The sequence below is a fragment of the Eublepharis macularius genome, chromosome 16 (genome assembly GCF_028583425.1).
Source record: "Eublepharis macularius isolate TG4126 chromosome 16, MPM_Emac_v1.0, whole genome shotgun sequence".
NCBI lineage: Eukaryota > Metazoa > Chordata > Lepidosauria > Squamata > Eublepharidae > Eublepharis > Eublepharis macularius.
The window spans coordinates 30,020,500-30,039,730 of record NC_072805.1 but is presented as its reverse complement, the minus strand read 5'-3'; the positions used below and the strand labels follow the sequence as shown (position 1 = coordinate 30,039,730).

At 44.1% G+C, this 19,231-nt stretch overlaps 2 long non-coding RNA genes across 2 annotated transcripts; both read right to left on the bottom strand.

The window, feature by feature from the left end:
* Positions 1-2,512: 2,512 nt before the first annotated feature.
* Positions 2,513-3,076, bottom strand: LOC129344299 (uncharacterized). The gene is made up of 2 exons (XR_008598375.1): positions 2,884-3,076; positions 2,513-2,803 (listed from the first exon to the last, which is right to left on the bottom strand). It is a non-coding gene; the product is annotated as an uncharacterized LOC129344299 (long non-coding RNA).
* A 3,799-nt stretch (positions 3,077-6,875) lies between these two features.
* Positions 6,876-7,439, bottom strand: LOC129344302 (uncharacterized). The gene is made up of 2 exons (XR_008598376.1): positions 7,247-7,439; positions 6,876-7,166 (listed from the first exon to the last, which is right to left on the bottom strand). It is a non-coding gene; the product is annotated as an uncharacterized LOC129344302 (long non-coding RNA).
* Positions 7,440-19,231: the final 11,792 nt, after the last annotated feature.

Genomic DNA, 19,231 nt, shown 5'->3' with positions numbered 1-19,231 from the left:
AAACTCCTGGTTCGCCTATACCCAATGCGGGGCGGAGTTGAACAGCCCGGTATACCTGCCAGGACGCGCCAATATTTTCTGATGATTTTAACTATCGAATCCGCTAATGGGGAATAGTCGATGGCCCAGGGAATACCCCGCCCATCGACCTCACGCTGTCTATAGGATAGCAACTGTGAGCGGGTGCAACGATCCGCTCTTTGTTTCGCACGGGAAATTACCCAAGTTGGATATCCACGTGCTTTAAAGTCATTACTCATCCTATTAGCTTCTTGTTGGTAATGAAATTGAAACGATGCATTTCTCCTGATGCGTAAAAATTGTCCCACCGGGATGTTCTTTTTCAGCGCCATCCTATGGTAAGAATTATATTGCAAGTATGCGGCTCTATCAGTGGGTTTCCGAAAGGGCTTAACACCCAGGGACGTGTCTGTCCTCTTGAAGACCACTACATCCAAAAAGGGGATACTCTGATGGCTGCCTTGGTGTGTAAAGCGTATGTTTTCATCTAATCCATTTAACCAAGCCACAAAATCCTCTACTACTGATGACGTGCGCATTATGCAAAAAATGTCGTCAATGAATCTTCTCATGCAAATCATCTGTTTCAAGAACGGGTTCATCTCTGGGTCATACAGGAATCTATTTTCTAAAGCTGCCATAAACAGGATTGCCACGCTAGGGGCCGCGGGGCAACCCATCGCGACCCCTTTTATTTGATAATAGTACTGGGTCTCAAAACGAAAGTAATTTTTCTCCATAATAAGGTCCAGGAGGTCCAACAAAAAGTAGGTGGGCGGAAAGGGGTTGTGTCTATTATTTAAAGTCTGTTCTATGACTGTTCTGGCTTCGTTATGGGGGATCGACGTGTAGAGAGATTGTACATCTAGGGTGAGTAAGTATGCCCCTGTAGGGACCACCATGTCTTCAACTAGGTTTATGAAGTCAGTAGTATCTTTAATAAAGGATTTAACCGACCTCACGGAAGGCTGCAGAAAACTATCTAAATAGATCGCTAGTGGTTCCAGGACTGAATTACACGCCGAAATAATCGGGCGTCCTGGAGGTGGTCGGGTTTGTTTATGGATCTTGGGCAGGCAATAAAAAACCGGGACCCGTGGGTCCCGATTTAGTAATGCCTGATATAATGGTTGTTGTATGAAGTTATTCGCCAGCCCATTGTCCAGTAATATCCTTATGATCCTCTGAATTTCTAATGTGGGATCGTGATCAATAGGGGTATAGTAATTGCGATCCGATAGTTGTCGCAAAACCTCCTGTCTATAATCATCCCTGTCCATTAGTACAATCCCTCCCCCTTTGTCTGCCGGTTTGATGATGATTCCCTCATCCTTTTGTAGGGACTGTAAAGCCGCCCATTCAGATTTAGTTAAATTATACCTTACTTTTTTTGGCTGGCTCTCCATCAGTGTTACTTCTTGGAGAACCAATTTTTCAAATGTTTCTAATTGGGTATCTAGTACTGGAGGTGTAAAGGTGGACCTACTTTTAAGACCAGCGCATAAAGACACCGAAGTAGTGTTGCCAAAAAACTTCATTAATTTAAGTTGTCGGAATAACTTATACAAGTCAATCCTGGTATTAAGAGCATTATATTTTGGGCAGGGGACAAACCCTAGTCCCTTATTCAAAACCTGTACCTCCAAATCCGAAAGTGTCCGACTGGATAAATTAAATACTATGTTCGGTATCTGCCCCTGCGTGAGAGGCGGCCCTTCCCTAAAAAAGCTCGTCTGGGCGGTTGGAAAGGCACAGTACGGCTCCTGAGGGTCCGCCCCTCATCACCCGATTGGTCAGTATCCGAGGGGTCAGTGGTGTCGAATTCGCTTGTACCTGGAATTGAGGGAGCCCAGGTAACCCGTTTTTTGGTAACCCGTTCCTTCCAGTTATAAATATTGCCATTAGCATAGTCTTGTTTGTCCCTATTTAGTTTCTTTAATTTCAGGTCCTTAAGCTTGTTTTCACATTCCTTAACCAGTCTCCCTATTTCAGCAAATTTAGTTCTAAAGTCATCCTCAGGGTACTTATTTTTAAGTTCCAGCTCCACTTGTTCGATTTCTGACCCCACCTCATCTTTTTCCTGAGCAATGCGTTCAATTAATAACAGCATGAGGTCAAAAGAGCATTTATTCAAAATTTGAGCCCACTTTTTCTTAAAGGACTCATCAGTTGTATACATCCCCGGGGGTTTGTGAAGCCGTAAGCCTCTGGGGATGATATTCTCTTTACTATATTCTATCAGGGAGGACGCATGAAGAGTTAACTTAGTGAATTTAGTACGTTGTCCCAAATAAAGATCCCAATCCTGGGAAGGGGAAGCCCCTCGACCATCCGAGAGGGAAGGAAGAATAGATAAGATTCTCTCCCGCTCATCATTGGAAAATGCAAAAATATCTCTATAATCCATTTGCAACTCCCGGCAAAACACAACCAAAACAAAGGGAGAAGATTACACTTCCACAATAGTTAAGTACACACCAATACAAGGAAGTGTGCCAACACAGCTATTATTATTATTGCAGCACAAGTAAATTATACAATCAATATAAACACAACAGTTTCGATTCCATTCAATTCAATGTGGCTGCAAACTTGTTCCAATAGACTGAGAGAGTCAAGTCCCATATATTAACGGAGCCTCTTTATCACAGGCTGCAAACGGTGCCAGTTGAAGTTAATCGGTGGCGTCCAAGATTTATGAGCTCCAAGGTGGCGACGAGCTATACCGGTCTATTCCTTTCGGCTCGTTTCAAACCCAGTTCTTCATCAGGCCACCAATGTCCTACAATTTATATCACAAACTATCAGTAATCAGCCCAATATTGGCTGCCCCTGTGTTACCGTCTGCCAGTTCATACTTACAGTTAATCAAAGTATTTCGTATCCAAACTCAAAAAGCATTCCGGTTTACATTCAGGTTTACATTTACAGATCCAGCTCCCGAGTTAGGTGCGGGGGGCATAAATATCCACCATTAAATACAAGCCACTAGGACAATTGTCAATTACCATACAATTAATTGATTTAAAGACATATCAGTACCAGATACATTTATTTCAAATGACTAATGTCTGAGTGGGACCTTAACAAGGGAAGGGGGGGGGGAAAGGAGAGACAAAAGAAAAAGAAAAATGGGAAAGAAAAGAGAAGGAAGAAGAAAGAAAAAACAGTATGAAAAGAAAAAGAAGCCAGAAAGGGGGGAGGGAGCAAGGAGAGGGGGGGAGGGAGGGGGAGAAAACGGAGAAAAAGAAGACGAGAAGAGAGAAAGCCAAAAACCAGAAACGAGAGAAAAAAGGAGCGGGGGGAAGGAACGCCAGTTCATACTTACAGTTAATCAAAGTATTTCATATCCAAACTCAAAAAGCATTCTGGTTTACATTCAGGTTTACATTTAGAGATCCAGCTCTCGAGTTAGGTGCAGGGGGCGTGGATATCCACCATTAAATACAAGCCACTAGGTCAATTGCCATACAATTAATTGATTTAAAGACATATCAGTACCAGATACATTTATTTCAAATGACTAATGTCTGAGTGGGACCTAAACAAGGGAAGGGGGGGGAAGGGAAAGCCAAAAGAGAAAGAAAAACAGGAAATGGAAAGAAAAGGAAGAAGAAGGAAGAAAGAAAGAAACAAAATGAAGAGAAAAAGGAGCCAAAAAGGGGGAGGGAGAGGGGAGACGGGGGGGGGAAGGGGGGGGAGGGAGGGAGAGAAAACGGAGAAAAAAAGGGCGAGAAAAAGGAAAGCCAAAAACCAGAAGCGGGAGGAAAAGGGAGCGGGGGGGAGGAATGGGGTGGACAAGTGTTGATCTGGAAGGAGGGAGATGCTTATATGTTTTACGCATGAGGTTCAGAGGAACACCGAGTAGTCAATATCGTTATTCAAACCCTCTGGGAACATAGTATCTAACCTAAAAATCCATCTTATCTCTGCTTGGAGGAGCATACGTTTGTTGAAACCAGGGTTCTTTACTACTTCTAAAACAGAGAATCTGAAACTTCTATCCCCTCCGTGTTTCTTTCGAAGATGTTGGTAAAGGGGTGTGTCTTCACTATGGGTTTTAACCCTTGAGAGGTGTTCCTGAATGCGAAGGCGCACAGAGCGGCTAGTGCAGCCTACGTATGACATTGGACAACAGCATTGTAAGAGGTACACTACATTGTGTGTATTGCAAGTAGAAAAGTCTCTAGATTTTATTGGATACTGTATCTTGGGGAATTTTAGCGTGTTAAGATCTGCACTGAGAGCACACACACTACAGTGGCCGCAAGGAAAGTGACCAAGTGGTAAATTGGTTGGTTTAGCTCGGTCCGCAAGGTCCGAGTGTACTAGAAGGTCTTTAAAACTCCTGGTTCGCCTATACCCAATGCGGGGCGGAGTTGAACAGCCCGGTATACCTGCCAGGACGCGCCAATATTTTCTGATGATTTTAACTATCGAATCCGCTAATGGGGAATAGTCGATGGCCCAGGGAATACCCCGCCCATCGACCTCACGCTGTCTATAGGATAGCAACTGTGAGCGGGTGCAACGATCCGCTCTTTGTTTCGCACGGGAAATTACCCAAGTTGGATATCCACGTGCTTTAAAGTCATTACTCATCCTATTAGCTTCTTGTTGGTAATGAAATTGAAACGATGCATTTCTCCTGATGCGTAAAAATTGTCCCACCGGGATGTTCTTTTTCAGCGCCATCCTATGGTAAGAATTATATTGCAAGTATGCGGCTCTATCAGTGGGTTTCCGAAAGGGCTTAACACCCAGGGACGTGTCTGTCCTCTTGAAGACCACTACATCCAAAAAGGGGATACTCTGATGGCTGCCTTGGTGTGTAAAGCGTATGTTTTCATCTAATCCATTTAACCAAGCCACAAAATCCTCTACTACTGATGACGTGCGCATTATGCAAAAAATGTCGTCAATGAATCTTCTCATGCAAATCATCTGTTTCAAGAACGGGTTCATCTCTGGGTCATACAGGAATCTATTTTCTAAAGCTGCCATAAACAGGATTGCCACGCTAGGGGCCGCGGGGCAACCCATCGCGACCCCTTTTATTTGATAATAGTACTGGGTCTCAAAACGAAAGTAATTTTTCTCCATAATAAGGTCCAGGAGGTCCAACAAAAAGTAGGTGGGCGGAAAGGGGTTGTGTCTATTATTTAAAGTCTGTTCTATGACTGTTCTGGCTTCGTTATGGGGGATCGACGTGTAGAGAGATTGTACATCTAGGGTGAGTAAGTATGCCCCTGTAGGGACCACCATGTCTTCAACTAGGTTTATGAAGTCAGTAGTATCTTTAATAAAGGATTTAACCGACCTCACGGAAGGCTGCAGAAAACTATCTAAATAGATCGCTAGTGGTTCCAGGACTGAATTACACGCCGAAATAATCGGGCGTCCTGGAGGTGGTCGGGTTTGTTTATGGATCTTGGGCAGGCAATAAAAAACCGGGACCCGTGGGTCCCGATTTAGTAATGCCTGATATAATGGTTGTTGTATGAAGTTATTCGCCAGCCCATTGTCCAGTAATATCCTTATGATCCTCTGAATTTCTAATGTGGGATCGTGATCAATAGGGGTATAGTAATTGCGATCCGATAGTTGTCGCAAAACCTCCTGTCTATAATCATCCCTGTCCATTAGTACAATCCCTCCCCCTTTGTCTGCCGGTTTGATGATGATTCCCTCATCCTTTTGTAGGGACTGTAAAGCCGCCCATTCAGATTTAGTTAAATTATACCTTACTTTTTTTGGCTGGCTCTCCATCAGTGTTACTTCTTGGAGAACCAATTTTTCAAATGTTTCTAATTGGGTATCTAGTACTGGAGGTGTAAAGGTGGACCTACTTTTAAGACCAGCGCATAAAGACACCGAAGTAGTGTTGCCAAAAAACTTCATTAATTTAAGTTGTCGGAATAACTTATACAAGTCAATCCTGGTATTAAGAGCATTATATTTTGGGCAGGGGACAAACCCTAGTCCCTTATTCAAAACCTGTACCTCCAAATCCGAAAGTGTCCGACTGGATAAATTAAATACTATGTTCGGTATCTGCCCCTGCGTGAGAGGCGGCCCTTCCCTAAAAAAGCTCGTCTGGGCGGTTGGAAAGGCACAGTACGGCTCCTGAGGGTCCGCCCCTCATCACCCGATTGGTCAGTATCCGAGGGGTCAGTGGTGTCGAATTCGCTTGTACCTGGAATTGAGGGAGCCCAGGTAACCCGTTTTTTGGTAACCCGTTCCTTCCAGTTATAAATATTGCCATTAGCATAGTCTTGTTTGTCCCTATTTAGTTTCTTTAATTTCAGGTCCTTAAGCTTGTTTTCACATTCCTTAACCAGTCTCCCTATTTCAGCAAATTTAGTTCTAAAGTCATCCTCAGGGTACTTATTTTTAAGTTCCAGCTCCACTTGTTCGATTTCTGACCCCACCTCATCTTTTTCCTGAGCAATGCGTTCAATTAATAACAGCATGAGGTCAAAAGAGCATTTATTCAAAATTTGAGCCCACTTTTTCTTAAAGGACTCATCAGTTGTATACATCCCCGGGGGTTTGTGAAGCCGTAAGCCTCTGGGGATGATATTCTCTTTACTATATTCTATCAGGGAGGACGCATGAAGAGTTAACTTAGTGAATTTAGTACGTTGTCCCAAATAAAGATCCCAATCCTGGGAAGGGGAAGCCCCTCGACCATCCGAGAGGGAAGGAAGAATAGATAAGATTCTCTCCCGCTCATCATTGGAAAATGCAAAAATATCTCTATAATCCATTTGCAACTCCCGGCAAAACACAACCAAAACAAAGGGAGAAGATTACACTTCCACAATAGTTAAGTACACACCAATACAAGGAAGTGTGCCAACACAGCTATTATTATTATTGCAGCACAAGTAAATTATACAATCAATATAAACACAACAGTTTCGATTCCATTCAATTCAATGTGGCTGCAAACTTGTTCCAATAGACTGAGAGAGTCAAGTCCCATATATTAACGGAGCCTCTTTATCACAGGCTGCAAACGGTGCCAGTTGAAGTTAATCGGTGGCGTCCAAGATTTATGAGCTCCAAGGTGGCGACGAGCTATACCGGTCTATTCCTTTCGGCTCGTTTCAAACCCAGTTCTTCATCAGGCCACCAATGTCCTACAATTTATATCACAAACTATCAGTAATCAGCCCAATATTGGCTGCCCCTGTGTTACCGTCTGCCAGTTCATACTTACAGTTAATCAAAGTATTTCGTATCCAAACTCAAAAAGCATTCCGGTTTACATTCAGGTTTACATTTACAGATCCAGCTCCCGAGTTAGGTGCGGGGGGCATAAATATCCACCATTAAATACAAGCCACTAGGACAATTGTCAATTACCATACAATTAATTGATTTAAAGACATATCAGTACCAGATACATTTATTTCAAATGACTAATGTCTGAGTGGGACCTTAACAAGGGAAGGGGGGGGGGGAAAGGAGAGACAAAAGAAAAAGAAAAATGGGAAAGAAAAGAGAAGGAAGAAGAAAGAAAAAACAGTATGAAAAGAAAAAGAAGCCAGAAAGGGGGGAGGGAGCAAGGAGAGGGGGGGAGGGAGGGGGAGAAAACGGAGAAAAAGAAGACGAGAAGAGAGAAAGCCAAAAACCAGAAACGAGAGAAAAAAGGAGCGGGGGGAAGGAACGCCAGTTCATACTTACAGTTAATCAAAGTATTTCATATCCAAACTCAAAAAGCATTCTGGTTTACATTCAGGTTTACATTTAGAGATCCAGCTCTCGAGTTAGGTGCAGGGGGCGTGGATATCCACCATTAAATACAAGCCACTAGGTCAATTGCCATACAATTAATTGATTTAAAGACATATCAGTACCAGATACATTTATTTCAAATGACTAATGTCTGAGTGGGACCTAAACAAGGGAAGGGGGGGGAAGGGAAAGCCAAAAGAGAAAGAAAAACAGGAAATGGAAAGAAAAGGAAGAAGAAGGAAGAAAGAAAGAAACAAAATGAAGAGAAAAAGGAGCCAAAAAGGGGGAGGGAGAGGGGAGACGGGGGGGGAAGGGGGGGGAGGGAGGGAGAGAAAACGGAGAAAAAAAGGGCGAGAAAAAGGAAAGCCAAAAACCAGAAGCGGGAGGAAAAGGGAGCGGGGGGGAGGAATGGGGTGGACAAGTGTTGATCTGGAAGGAGGGAGATGCTTATATGTTTTACGCATGAGGTTCAGAGGAACACCGAGTAGTCAATATCGTTATTCAAACCCTCTGGGAACATAGTATCTAACCTAAAAATCCATCTTATCTCTGCTTGGAGGAGCATACGTTTGTTGAAACCAGAGTTCTTTACTACTTCTAAAACAGAGAATCTGAAACTTCTATCCCCTCCGTGTTTCTTTCGAAGATGTTGGTAAAGGGGTGTGTCTTCACTATGGGTTTTAACCCTTGAGAGGTGTTCCTGAATGCGAAGGCGCACAGAGCGGCTAGTGCAGCCTACGTATGACATTGGACAACAGCATTGTAAGAGGTACACTACATTGTGTGTATTGCAAGTAGAAAAGTCTCTAGATTTTATTGGATACTGTATCTTGGGGAATTTTAGCGTGTTAAGATCTGCACTGAGAGCACACACACTACAGTGGCCGCAAGGAAAGTGACCAAGTGGTAAATTGGTTGGTTTAGCTCGGTCCGCAAGGTCCGAGTGTACTAGAAGGTCTTTAAAACTCCTGGTTCGCCTATACCCAATGCGGGGCGGAGTTGAACAGCCCGGTATACCTGCCAGGACGCGCCAATATTTTCTGATGATTTTAACTATCGAATCCGCTAATGGGGAATAGTCGATGGCCCAGGGAATACCCCGCCCATCGACCTCACGCTGTCTATAGGATAGCAACTGTGAGCGGGTGCAACGATCCGCTCTTTGTTTCGCACGGGAAATTACCCAAGTTGGATATCCACGTGCTTTAAAGTCATTACTCATCCTATTAGCTTCTTGTTGGTAATGAAATTGAAACGATGCATTTCTCCTGATGCGTAAAAATTGTCCCACCGGGATGTTCTTTTTCAGCGCCATCCTATGGTAAGAATTATATTGCAAGTATGCGGCTCTATCAGTGGGTTTCCGAAAGGGCTTAACACCCAGGGACGTGTCTGTCCTCTTGAAGACCACTACATCCAAAAAGGGGATACTCTGATGGCTGCCTTGGTGTGTAAAGCGTATGTTTTCATCTAATCCATTTAACCAAGCCACAAAATCCTCTACTACTGATGACGTGCGCATTATGCAAAAAATGTCGTCAATGAATCTTCTCATGCAAATCATCTGTTTCAAGAACGGGTTCATCTCTGGGTCATACAGGAATCTATTTTCTAAAGCTGCCATAAACAGGATTGCCACGCTAGGGGCCGCGGGGCAACCCATCGCGACCCCTTTTATTTGATAATAGTACTGGGTCTCAAAACGAAAGTAATTTTTCTCCATAATAAGGTCCAGGAGGTCCAACAAAAAGTAGGTGGGCGGAAAGGGGTTGTGTCTATTATTTAAAGTCTGTTCTATGACTGTTCTGGCTTCGTTATGGGGGATCGACGTGTAGAGAGATTGTACATCTAGGGTGAGTAAGTATGCCCCTGTAGGGACCACCATGTCTTCAACTAGGTTTATGAAGTCAGTAGTATCTTTAATAAAGGATTTAACCGACCTCACGGAAGGCTGCAGAAAACTATCTAAATAGATCGCTAGTGGTTCCCCCTTCAGCCAGCTGGGATCAGGAGTGGAGCAAGTGGCAATGCCTGCCTCCTGCGTAACCCAGCTAGCATTAGGAGCAGAGCAGATGGCAATGCCCATCTTGGACCTTAACCCAGCTGGCATTAGGAGTGGAGCAGATGGCAATGCTGTCCCCTGCCTTAACCCAGCTGGTATTAGTAGCAGAGCATTTGGCAATGCCCACCTCCACCTTAACCTAGCTGATATTAGGAACGAAGTCGGTGGCAATGCTTTCCCCCTGCCTTAATCCAGCTGGTATTAGGAGCAGAACAGATGGCAATGCCCACTTCCTGCCTTAATCCAGCTGGTATTAGGAGCGGAGTAGGTGACAATGCCCACCACCCAACTTAACGCTGCTGGTATTAGGAGTGGAGCAGGTGGAATTTCCTCTCTCACCTTAATACAGCTGTTATTAGGAGCAGAGTAGGTAGCAATGCCACTCCTGACCTTAATCCAGCTGGTATTAGGAATGGAGCACTTGGCAATGCCCGCCCCCCATCATCCAGCTGGGATCAGAAGCAGAGAAGGTGGCTTTGCCCACTCACTGCCTTAACCCAGCAGGTATTAGGAGCGGCGCCCACCCTCTTCAACCTACCGGAATAAACCACTGAGCAGGTGGCAATGCCCACCCTGTCTTCACCCTGCCAGAGTCAGGATCCAAGCATGCAGCAATGTCTGCCCCCCCCTTCAACCTGCTGGAATCAGGAGCAGAGCAGCTGTTACAAATACCAGCTGGGATCAGGAGCAGAGTGAGCAGTAAAGCCCGCCATCCACCTTCACCTGTCAGGATCAAGTGCGGAGTGGGAGGTAATGCCTGTTCCTCCCTTCACCCAGTGGGGAGCAGGTGGCAATGCCCACCCCCTTTCAACCAGCCGGGATCAGGATCAGAGAAGGTGGCAATGCCTGCCCTCATTCACTCAGCCGTAGTCAGGCACAGAACAGGAGGCAATGCCCCCCCTTACCCGGCATGCATCATGCATGGAGCAGGCAGCAAAGCCCACCACCCCTTCACATGGCCAAGATCAGGCAGATCCGGTGTGGAGCAGATGACAACGCCAACCCCCCTCCTTCATCAGCTGGAATCAGTGATGGAGGAGGAGCAAATGCCTGCCTGCCTGCCCTTCCCTTTCTAGAGCCCATTGTATTTTTTCCCCCACAACGGGCTTTGTTGCTAGTTGATACATAAGGGAAGTGAACATTAAAGTGGATGTTCAAACTAACCTGGAAACCTCTGAAAAAAATCTAAAATGAATTTTAGAACTCCCCCAACTAAAAATTGTAACTGAAGGCAAAACAAATGGAAGAATAAAGGAAATGGAATGGTAAAAATCTCCACCTCATTGGGCAGGCCGCCCTGACAAGCTGCAAAACTTTGCAATTTCCCAGCATATGCTGCTGAGTATTTTAACATTCAGATTCTTCACAGGGCTAAATCACGTTTTTAATCCACTTTACTTTACAATATAGCACAAATCAAGAGGTTAAGACATGCTTTACATTTAGTTAAAATTATTTAATGTTGTACAAGGGTTCTTTTTTCTTAAAGCTCTTATCTTCCCTGTTTACCGCTTTAGGGATTGCATTTCAGTTCAGTGTCCTTGTAGAATGAAAAACCAGCTGGAGAAAAATGCCAGAATGAATGCAAATTTAAATTGTCTGTTTTACAAGTGAATGGTTTCTCTCAATGTAGGATTAAAGGACCTGTCTAGCGTCACATTTTACTTCATAACACATTGGATCCGAAGACAAAAATCTTCCTTCCATTTGTGCCCTCAGTCCCTGTCAATGCTATATTTACTACTGAATGGTTGGCAAATGTATGGATATCCAAATCAACACAACAAGATCAGCCTGGACTGTGAGGTAAGAGTTATGAAAACCCAGAGGAAGTCCCAGATTGTAGAAAAATATGGCTTTTGTTTTTGAAAAGCACTTATTTGAGGCCAACTTCCCTCCTCCTAACAAAACCCTTTTGTGGTACGTAGAAGTTTGGGAAAATTTCTTTGCCCTTGCGTTGGTATTTTTCAGCTGGGTTGGATACAGAGGTAGATTTCTGTCAGCAGAAGAGAGGGGACTGCTAATTTCCCCTTCTAATGCAGAGCTCCAAATCACCCCTCGTGCTGTATCTTCTGTCCCCCAAGGAGCAACATTTGGGGTATAATTGAGATTGTGGTGGCATAAAAGTCTCATTCCACTAACAGAAATTTCTTCCCTCAGTGGAAATTACCACTAGATCGAGCCTGGCGATTCTCTTTTCATAAGTAAGAAGTCTTCCTCCATTTGAAGAACCTTTTTGCCATCAGAGGGAGAGTTCTTCCATTCAAGAGAGACCTCTCCTGTAAGCAGAAGAAAGTTCCAGAAGGGTAGCCATGTTGGTCTGCAGTAGAAAACTAAGTACGAGCTTTCAAGAATCAATACTCTCTTGATTTTCAAAGGCTCGACCAATCTAGAATCAGCTTCAGAGAGTAAAAGAAGAATAAAATAAGGGCACACGCAGTGAGCACAGAACAGTGGGCACAGGTTGTAGGAGGGACAGAGAGATGATACCTTCCTCCTACAAGGAAGCAAGTTACTGAGACTCAGGACCAAGCTACACGTGACGAATGACACTTGAACGGCAAGTGGATTGAGTGGAGGGCAAGTGAACAGGGAGAAATACACTTGCCGTTCAAGTGTCATTCGTCATGTGTAGCTTGGCCCCCAGACTCAAGAACACACAATGTCTCCCCACCTCTCCTCTGTGTTAACAATTTCTATACTGATTGTTAACCATGCTTAGATCTCTGCTTGACCGGGTAAAAGAAACTGAGGGCCAAGCTACACATGACGAATGACACTTGAACGGCAAGTGGATTGAGTGGAGGGCAAGTGAACAGGGAGAAATACACTTGCCGTTCAAGTGTCATTCGTCACGTGTAGCTTGGCCCTCAGTCAACCACTTGTGAATCTCACACACCCAAAGGCAAAATTTGGCAACTTTGATGGTTATCTGCAGGGAAGAATCTGCAAGAAGGAGGGAGACATAATGTTCAGGTTTTCTTGACAAGGTTGACAAGGTTGGAGCTATATAGTGAGTTCGGATGTTATTGTAGAATGGGCAGTGCAACAGAACATGTTCGATAGACTCTACTTTCCTGTATGGCATGGGCAGAGCCGCTGAGGGAGTGGAACATGAGGGCTGAAGGCAAAGTGTTGAAGCATGCAAGGGTAAAGGATCTCTGATATTTCGAGATCTCAAGGGATCTAAGATAATCGGCTGGTTAGAAGCATTTGGCATGCTGCAGAATTGTTGGGCATTTCTGTATCTGTACTCTATCTGATTGTAGGGCATGATCCCAGAGCAGCAGGTGTTGGAGGAGGGAGAAAAGAGAGTGAGAGACACTAGGAATAGGGGGAGAGAGAAAGAGAAATAGTGATGGTAGATGTGGGAGGAGGGAGAGAGAGAGAACATGATGGTAGGCATGGGGGAGGTTGTATAGTGGTTAGAGCAGGGGTCCCCAACCTGCGGCCCGTGGGCCACATGCAGCCCCCAAGCTCTTTCTGTGCGGCCCTCCAACCTGCTTATTTGCTGCTATAACCCTGCAATTTTGTTGCATTTTGAGTTAAGCTGTGGCCCTCTTTAGGCACTGGGCACTCTAATGCGGCCCCCATGTCCCAAAAGATTGGGGATCCCTGGGTTAGAGTATTGTATTACTTATTGTTGACACTTCAGCTTATTTTTGTTCACTGATCTTTAGTTCAGACATTTTAGATTGACTTTATGTTTCTTGGCCTTTTAAGCTATCGTTCTGGGAGCATGTGCTCTATAAATATTTATTAATAGTAAAATATTAATAATATTAAATATCAAAATAAAGGGTTGGAAAAGTCTGTTATGAGATATTTTAACATCTGTACATCTAAGTATACAGTTATGCAGGAGGCAGGATACCAGTTGACATTATAACTAAATAACTAGTGTCAGAAAACTGATTTTGGGGTGTCATGCATGTATACAGTCAAGCTGTTTCATGAGATTGCATAGCATTAAGCAAGCAAATGCCAGCTTTTATGTCGTACTGAAAAGAAAATTATACGGCAGTGTGCATTTTGCTGTTAATTAAAAATATGAGCCTTTGTTTACTACTTTTGGGTTGTAACTCAGAAAATGTAGTATAAAGCAGAAAGTGTCCATAAATGTTTATGAGGGTTCCCCCTCTCTCAACAAATGGTCATTTATCTGGGTAAATTTTACAACACAGAGCTTAATAGTTTAATCAAATGCCTATATATCTCAATTAATGCCTGTGCAAAGTGGCATCATTCTGACGTTTCTTATCTGATAACTAAAGTTAACTTTCAATTCATCATTCCTTACACATGGGGAAGAACAGCACTGGACCTTCTATAACAGAGCACATTTATTTTATTTATTTACTGCATTGATACTCCACCTTTCTCTCCAGTGGGGACCCAGAGTGGCTTACATCTTTATCTTCTCCTCCATTTTATCTTCTCAACAACCCTGAGAGATAGAATAGGTTGTAAGAGTGATTTGCCCAAAGTCACCCAAGGAGTTTCCATGGCAGAGTGGGGGATTTGAACCTATGTCTCCCAGTTACTAGTCAGACACTATACTACACCACTAGTGGCTTTCCTGTCACTTAACTGGCAATGTGATCAAACACATTCTGTATTTTCTGAAAATAATTAGAAACCGTTGTGACTAGAGGCAGTCACAAACCAAAATATGAAACGAAGTTCGTCACGAACCAGACCGGTTTGTGGTTTGTGAACCAGTGGTTCGTGGGAGCTCATTTCTCACAAACCGTAATGAATTTTAGCCTGGTTCATTTGGTTCATATTTTGGTTTGTCACTGCAGACAGCCTGGCGCCAATCAGTCAGTTTCCTAGGCAAGGGGGGGGGGCTTTCTGCAGACCTTCTGCTGATCGTTAAGTGATGTTTTCACGAACTGAACAAACCAGTTCATGAACTGGGGCAAGTTTGTGAAAGTTTATGGTTCATGGTTCATGAAATGCGACGAACCACGAACTGTGTGGTTCGGAATTTTCCCGGTTCATGCCAATCTCTAATTGTGACACTTGATGGTTAGGGATAAGTGAGATATTCTCATTAGCATAACTCATTAGGATAACTCATTAGCATATGCCACGACATCACCAGAAATGTGCCATTTGCATAACTGATCTGCATATGCCACACCCCCTGACATGACCTATCCTGGTTGTTTTGGACCAAAATTGCCAAAATTGGGCCCAAATTGGCAAAGAGGGCTGAAAATGGCCAAAAGGGGCCCCAAATGGTCAGGATTGGGCTGCTGCTGAACAGGAAACTGATCCACCGCCTGTCAGAGGCCCGATCTGGGCCATTTCGGCCCCAGTCCCGGACAAAGTGGGCCCAAAATGGCTGAGAGTCAGGTGGGCAGGGCCACCTGACATGCGACCTCTTTGGGGAACTGCCAGAACTGTGTTCCTATGTGTTCACCCTCGAAATGAGCCCTGTGTGACATAAAGTCCTTTTGCTGTCCACCAACAAACAAGAATTTTGCCACATGGATTGAGGATCACAAAAGCATCCTAACAGGTAACTAAAGTTAACTTGGACCTTCCTTATTCTCAATATAGTTAACAATAGTGGAGGGCTGATTGTGAGAGCTTAGCTGCTGCTTCAGCCATATCTCTATTTTCAGAAGCAAGTTAGCAGCCTAACAGAGGAAAGTGGCATTTTATTTCAGAAATAGCCATCTATGTTTAGTGGGTTTTTAAGCACAGTGTCCTTAGAAGCAAATGAAGCTGGCAGGACAAAAAGAGAAAGCAAAGAAAGCTAATGTATGCATCTCATAATACTGAAACTTGAACTGTAAAACCTCTATGGCATACTACCATAACTTACATGATATAATACAAATTAAAAGTTCATGATGATGGTCGTTTTATTGCAAAAGGCTATAAAAAAAGCAGAAAGTGGGAGAAATTAATCAATGGTTTAATGAGGATAGGGAAACACTACAAAATGAATCCATTCTCAATATACCATTACAATTTCTATCTATGTATCTTTTTTAGAACAAGGACTTTTCTTTATAGCTATAGTACTATAAAAATGAAACAGCTTTTGTAGCTGGTAGTAGTTCTCCATCCTATGGTCCTTCTCTGCTTTTTTTCCTTGAAGAGAATAAATCCATTTACGCTTTTCAGGATGGAGCTTTATGTTATATCATGCAGAACGAATGAATGAGATTCCCCCTGTCCCTATTATCTAGCAAAATCGCAGCCAAATGAATGAGCTTGGCAGAAGCAGCAGGTAGAGAAGAACTTTAAGTAATACCATCCCTTTGGGCTGTTCTCTTAGAGGGGAACAGGCCAGGATTGGTCCTATTCATATTGTAGTGCCAACCCTCTGCTGAGCCTATAGCACAAACCACATCTAGCTGCTCTGCTTTGGAATGCAGTGCAACCTTTTTGTTCAAGCCTGGCTCCTGCCCTATTGTAAGATGCCTAACAGACAGTTGTCTGACCCACCACAGTTCTATCTATCATAAGCATGCAATGACAGAGACAGCACAACTTCTGATTCTGGGATATCTCAGTGCGGCTTTCAAAGACGTAGTTGTCTTGCTAGAACAAGTGAGTTGGCAGTTCTGTTTATCTTCCTTGCCTTCAGAACTCTGTTCCTGATGCTCTTCAATCAATGTTTGGATTGGTTTCTTAGCTGTCTCTCTATTTTAATGGGCTTTGTAGACAGGGCTCTGCCTACCCCCTCCTGGTTACTAACCAAGGATGTCTGGAGCATGAAATTCATGCTGGGAGTGACAGCCTGGGATGTCAGCACAATTGTTTTTCAGCAAAGTGGAAGTGCAGGCTCCTCTGGGTTCTCCGTCCATCTGGTCACTGCTGATGTGATCAACTGTATAGGACATATGAAAAGGAACTAAGGGTTAGGGATAGGTTAATAAGGATCTTCACTGGAGGGATGGTCACAGATGCTCAGCATACTGACTGGAGTTATGTCAGCCAATCAGCATGAGGACACCTATTCCCAGCAACTGGATCTTTTGGTGCAAAATCTCAAATTGTGCCTGTCCTAGTCTAGTCCCATGCAACCTGATCTGGTAGATGTACTTCTGTGAGCAATCCACCACGGTCTCTGCCATATTTAATACAGCCTATGATATAAAAGTCACAGAGCCCCTGAATTAATGCAGCTTGATCTGCATTTGGGAATTTCCAGCTGTCTGGGCAGAACACTCCCCAGGAGGGAGTGAAGCATGAATGAAATGTTCATGCAAATGCTGAGGACTAGGTGTGATTGGTTTACAGCCCCTCCAGCTGAGGATGTGCAGCCGTGACAAGAAAGGTTCTCGCTGAGTCACCCCACTTAGTACATTTCGATATCTCCTTCTTCTGTGATTGAACCCTATCCCAAGATTGAGAGCCATCAATCTGCTCTAATAAGTTTCTAATTTCTCTCTGGGAACATGCAATCACAATCTAAATTCATCAACTCAGCTACGGGAACACTCATTAGGGGATAGGGACCTGGGAACCTTACATCAATGGTTGTCGGATTCCATATATGGCTGACATGGGGGAAGTGTAAGCAGGCCATCTATTGGTGGGCTTTGGAGGTATCATGGAGTTGTTAAATAAACCCTGCTCCTAGAGGGCACGCATAGCATAACACCAGCAAGATCTCATTGACTGTAGGAACAGGGAAACTAAACATGCTTTGACTTACTGGAATAGGAAGATTGTGGCTTAGTGGTAAAGTATCTCCTTTGCTGAATATCTGAGGTTCAATCCCCCACACCTCCAGTTTAAAAGTTCAGGTAGTAGATGATATTAAAGTTCTGCACCTGAGACCTGGAGACCTCCTGCCAATCAGAGACAGATGGTCTGACTTAGTGGAAGGCAGGTTCATGTGTACTTCCTCTCTCTGTATAGACCCAGTCCACCATCTTTAATCTTCCCAATGTTCACTTTCAGGTGGGACTTCTGCAGGTCCATAAAATCAACAGACTTCTTGTTGGTAGCCCTTATCCCTTGGAATGCCCTGAAAGAGGAGGTGCATAGGGCAATGTCTTGATTTTAAAGGTAGGCATTAGCCAGCCCTGAGCACAAATGGTTGGAGAAAATAATAGGATTCTAATTTTAGACTTCAAGAGAACCATTCTTTTTAGATGAATGATAAGATACTGTTGATGTCTGGAACTTCCTGCCTTATCTTAAGTGTAACATAAAAAGGTCTGATAAATTGTTTTCAGTTGTAAGGAATGCAATTATTCCTAAGTTGTCTTTTTTGCATACATTTAATTTAAATAATGCCAGCCTTTGGGAACAGTTCACTCTGCTCCTCCCTGGTTTATTCTCTGGCTCTCTTTAAGGCAAACTGGCACAGGCTCAAAGGTAGAGGTGGGCACAAACTGCAATACGAACCAAAAAAATGCATGAACTGGGTTAGTTTGTGGTTCAGGAAGATGCACTTCGTGGGGCAGTGTTTTCCACAAACCCCATGATTTTTTTGCCCGGTTCATCATGTTCGGGAGCAGTTCATGACCCCAGACAGGCTGGCGCCACTGAAGGGGTGTGTGAAACTGACAGCCCTGTTCTCCTACCACTCGGGGGACAGGGAGACAGGGCTGTCAGTTTCACATGCCCTGCGCCAGCTTCACCCGATCGAATGAAGCCTGCTCAGGGTGTTTTGAAACTGACAGACTTCTCCTGCTGTTTTGGGTGACAGGAGAAGGGGGTTGTCAGTTTCAAACACCCCACACCAGCTGGGCATTTGAATTCCATGAACTACGAACCAATAACCAGATCATGAACTGGTATAAGTTCATGGAAGTTCGTGGTTCGTGGTTCATGGTTTGTGGAACAGTGATGAACCATGAATCAGGTAGTTTAGGTTTTTCTGGTTCATGCCCATAACTACTCAAAGGAGGCTTCAACCTAGAGTTGCAAGCTCCAGGTTGGGAAATTCAGGGAGAATTGGGGGTGGAGGCTGGAGATGGTGGAACTTGGGAAGGGGATGAACATCAGCAGGGTATAATGCCATGGAGTCCACCCTCCAGAGCAGCCATTTTCTCCAAGGGAATGGATCGCCATGGTCTGGAGATCTTTTGTAATTCTGGGAGATCTTCAGCAACCACCTGGAGGATGGCATCCTAACTTTCATGCAGCAACAGTCTCACAAGAGGAGGGAGCATATGGGGACTGGCAGCTCTGGTCAGGGTCCCTGCGGTGCCTGGCAGCATAATGAGTCTGAGTTCTGCTGGGGAGAAGGACTTCAGACTATCTAGTTGATCGGAAGGGTTTGCATAGCTAAGAGACTCTGGGGAATAGCATGGTGGGGGTCTGCGTTGGGAAAGGGGATTTGGTGGACATTAGCAATTTAGTTTGGATCCAATTTTTATTTCTGATAACCCCCAAAGAAGTTAAACCTGAGGTTATCCTACAGATACA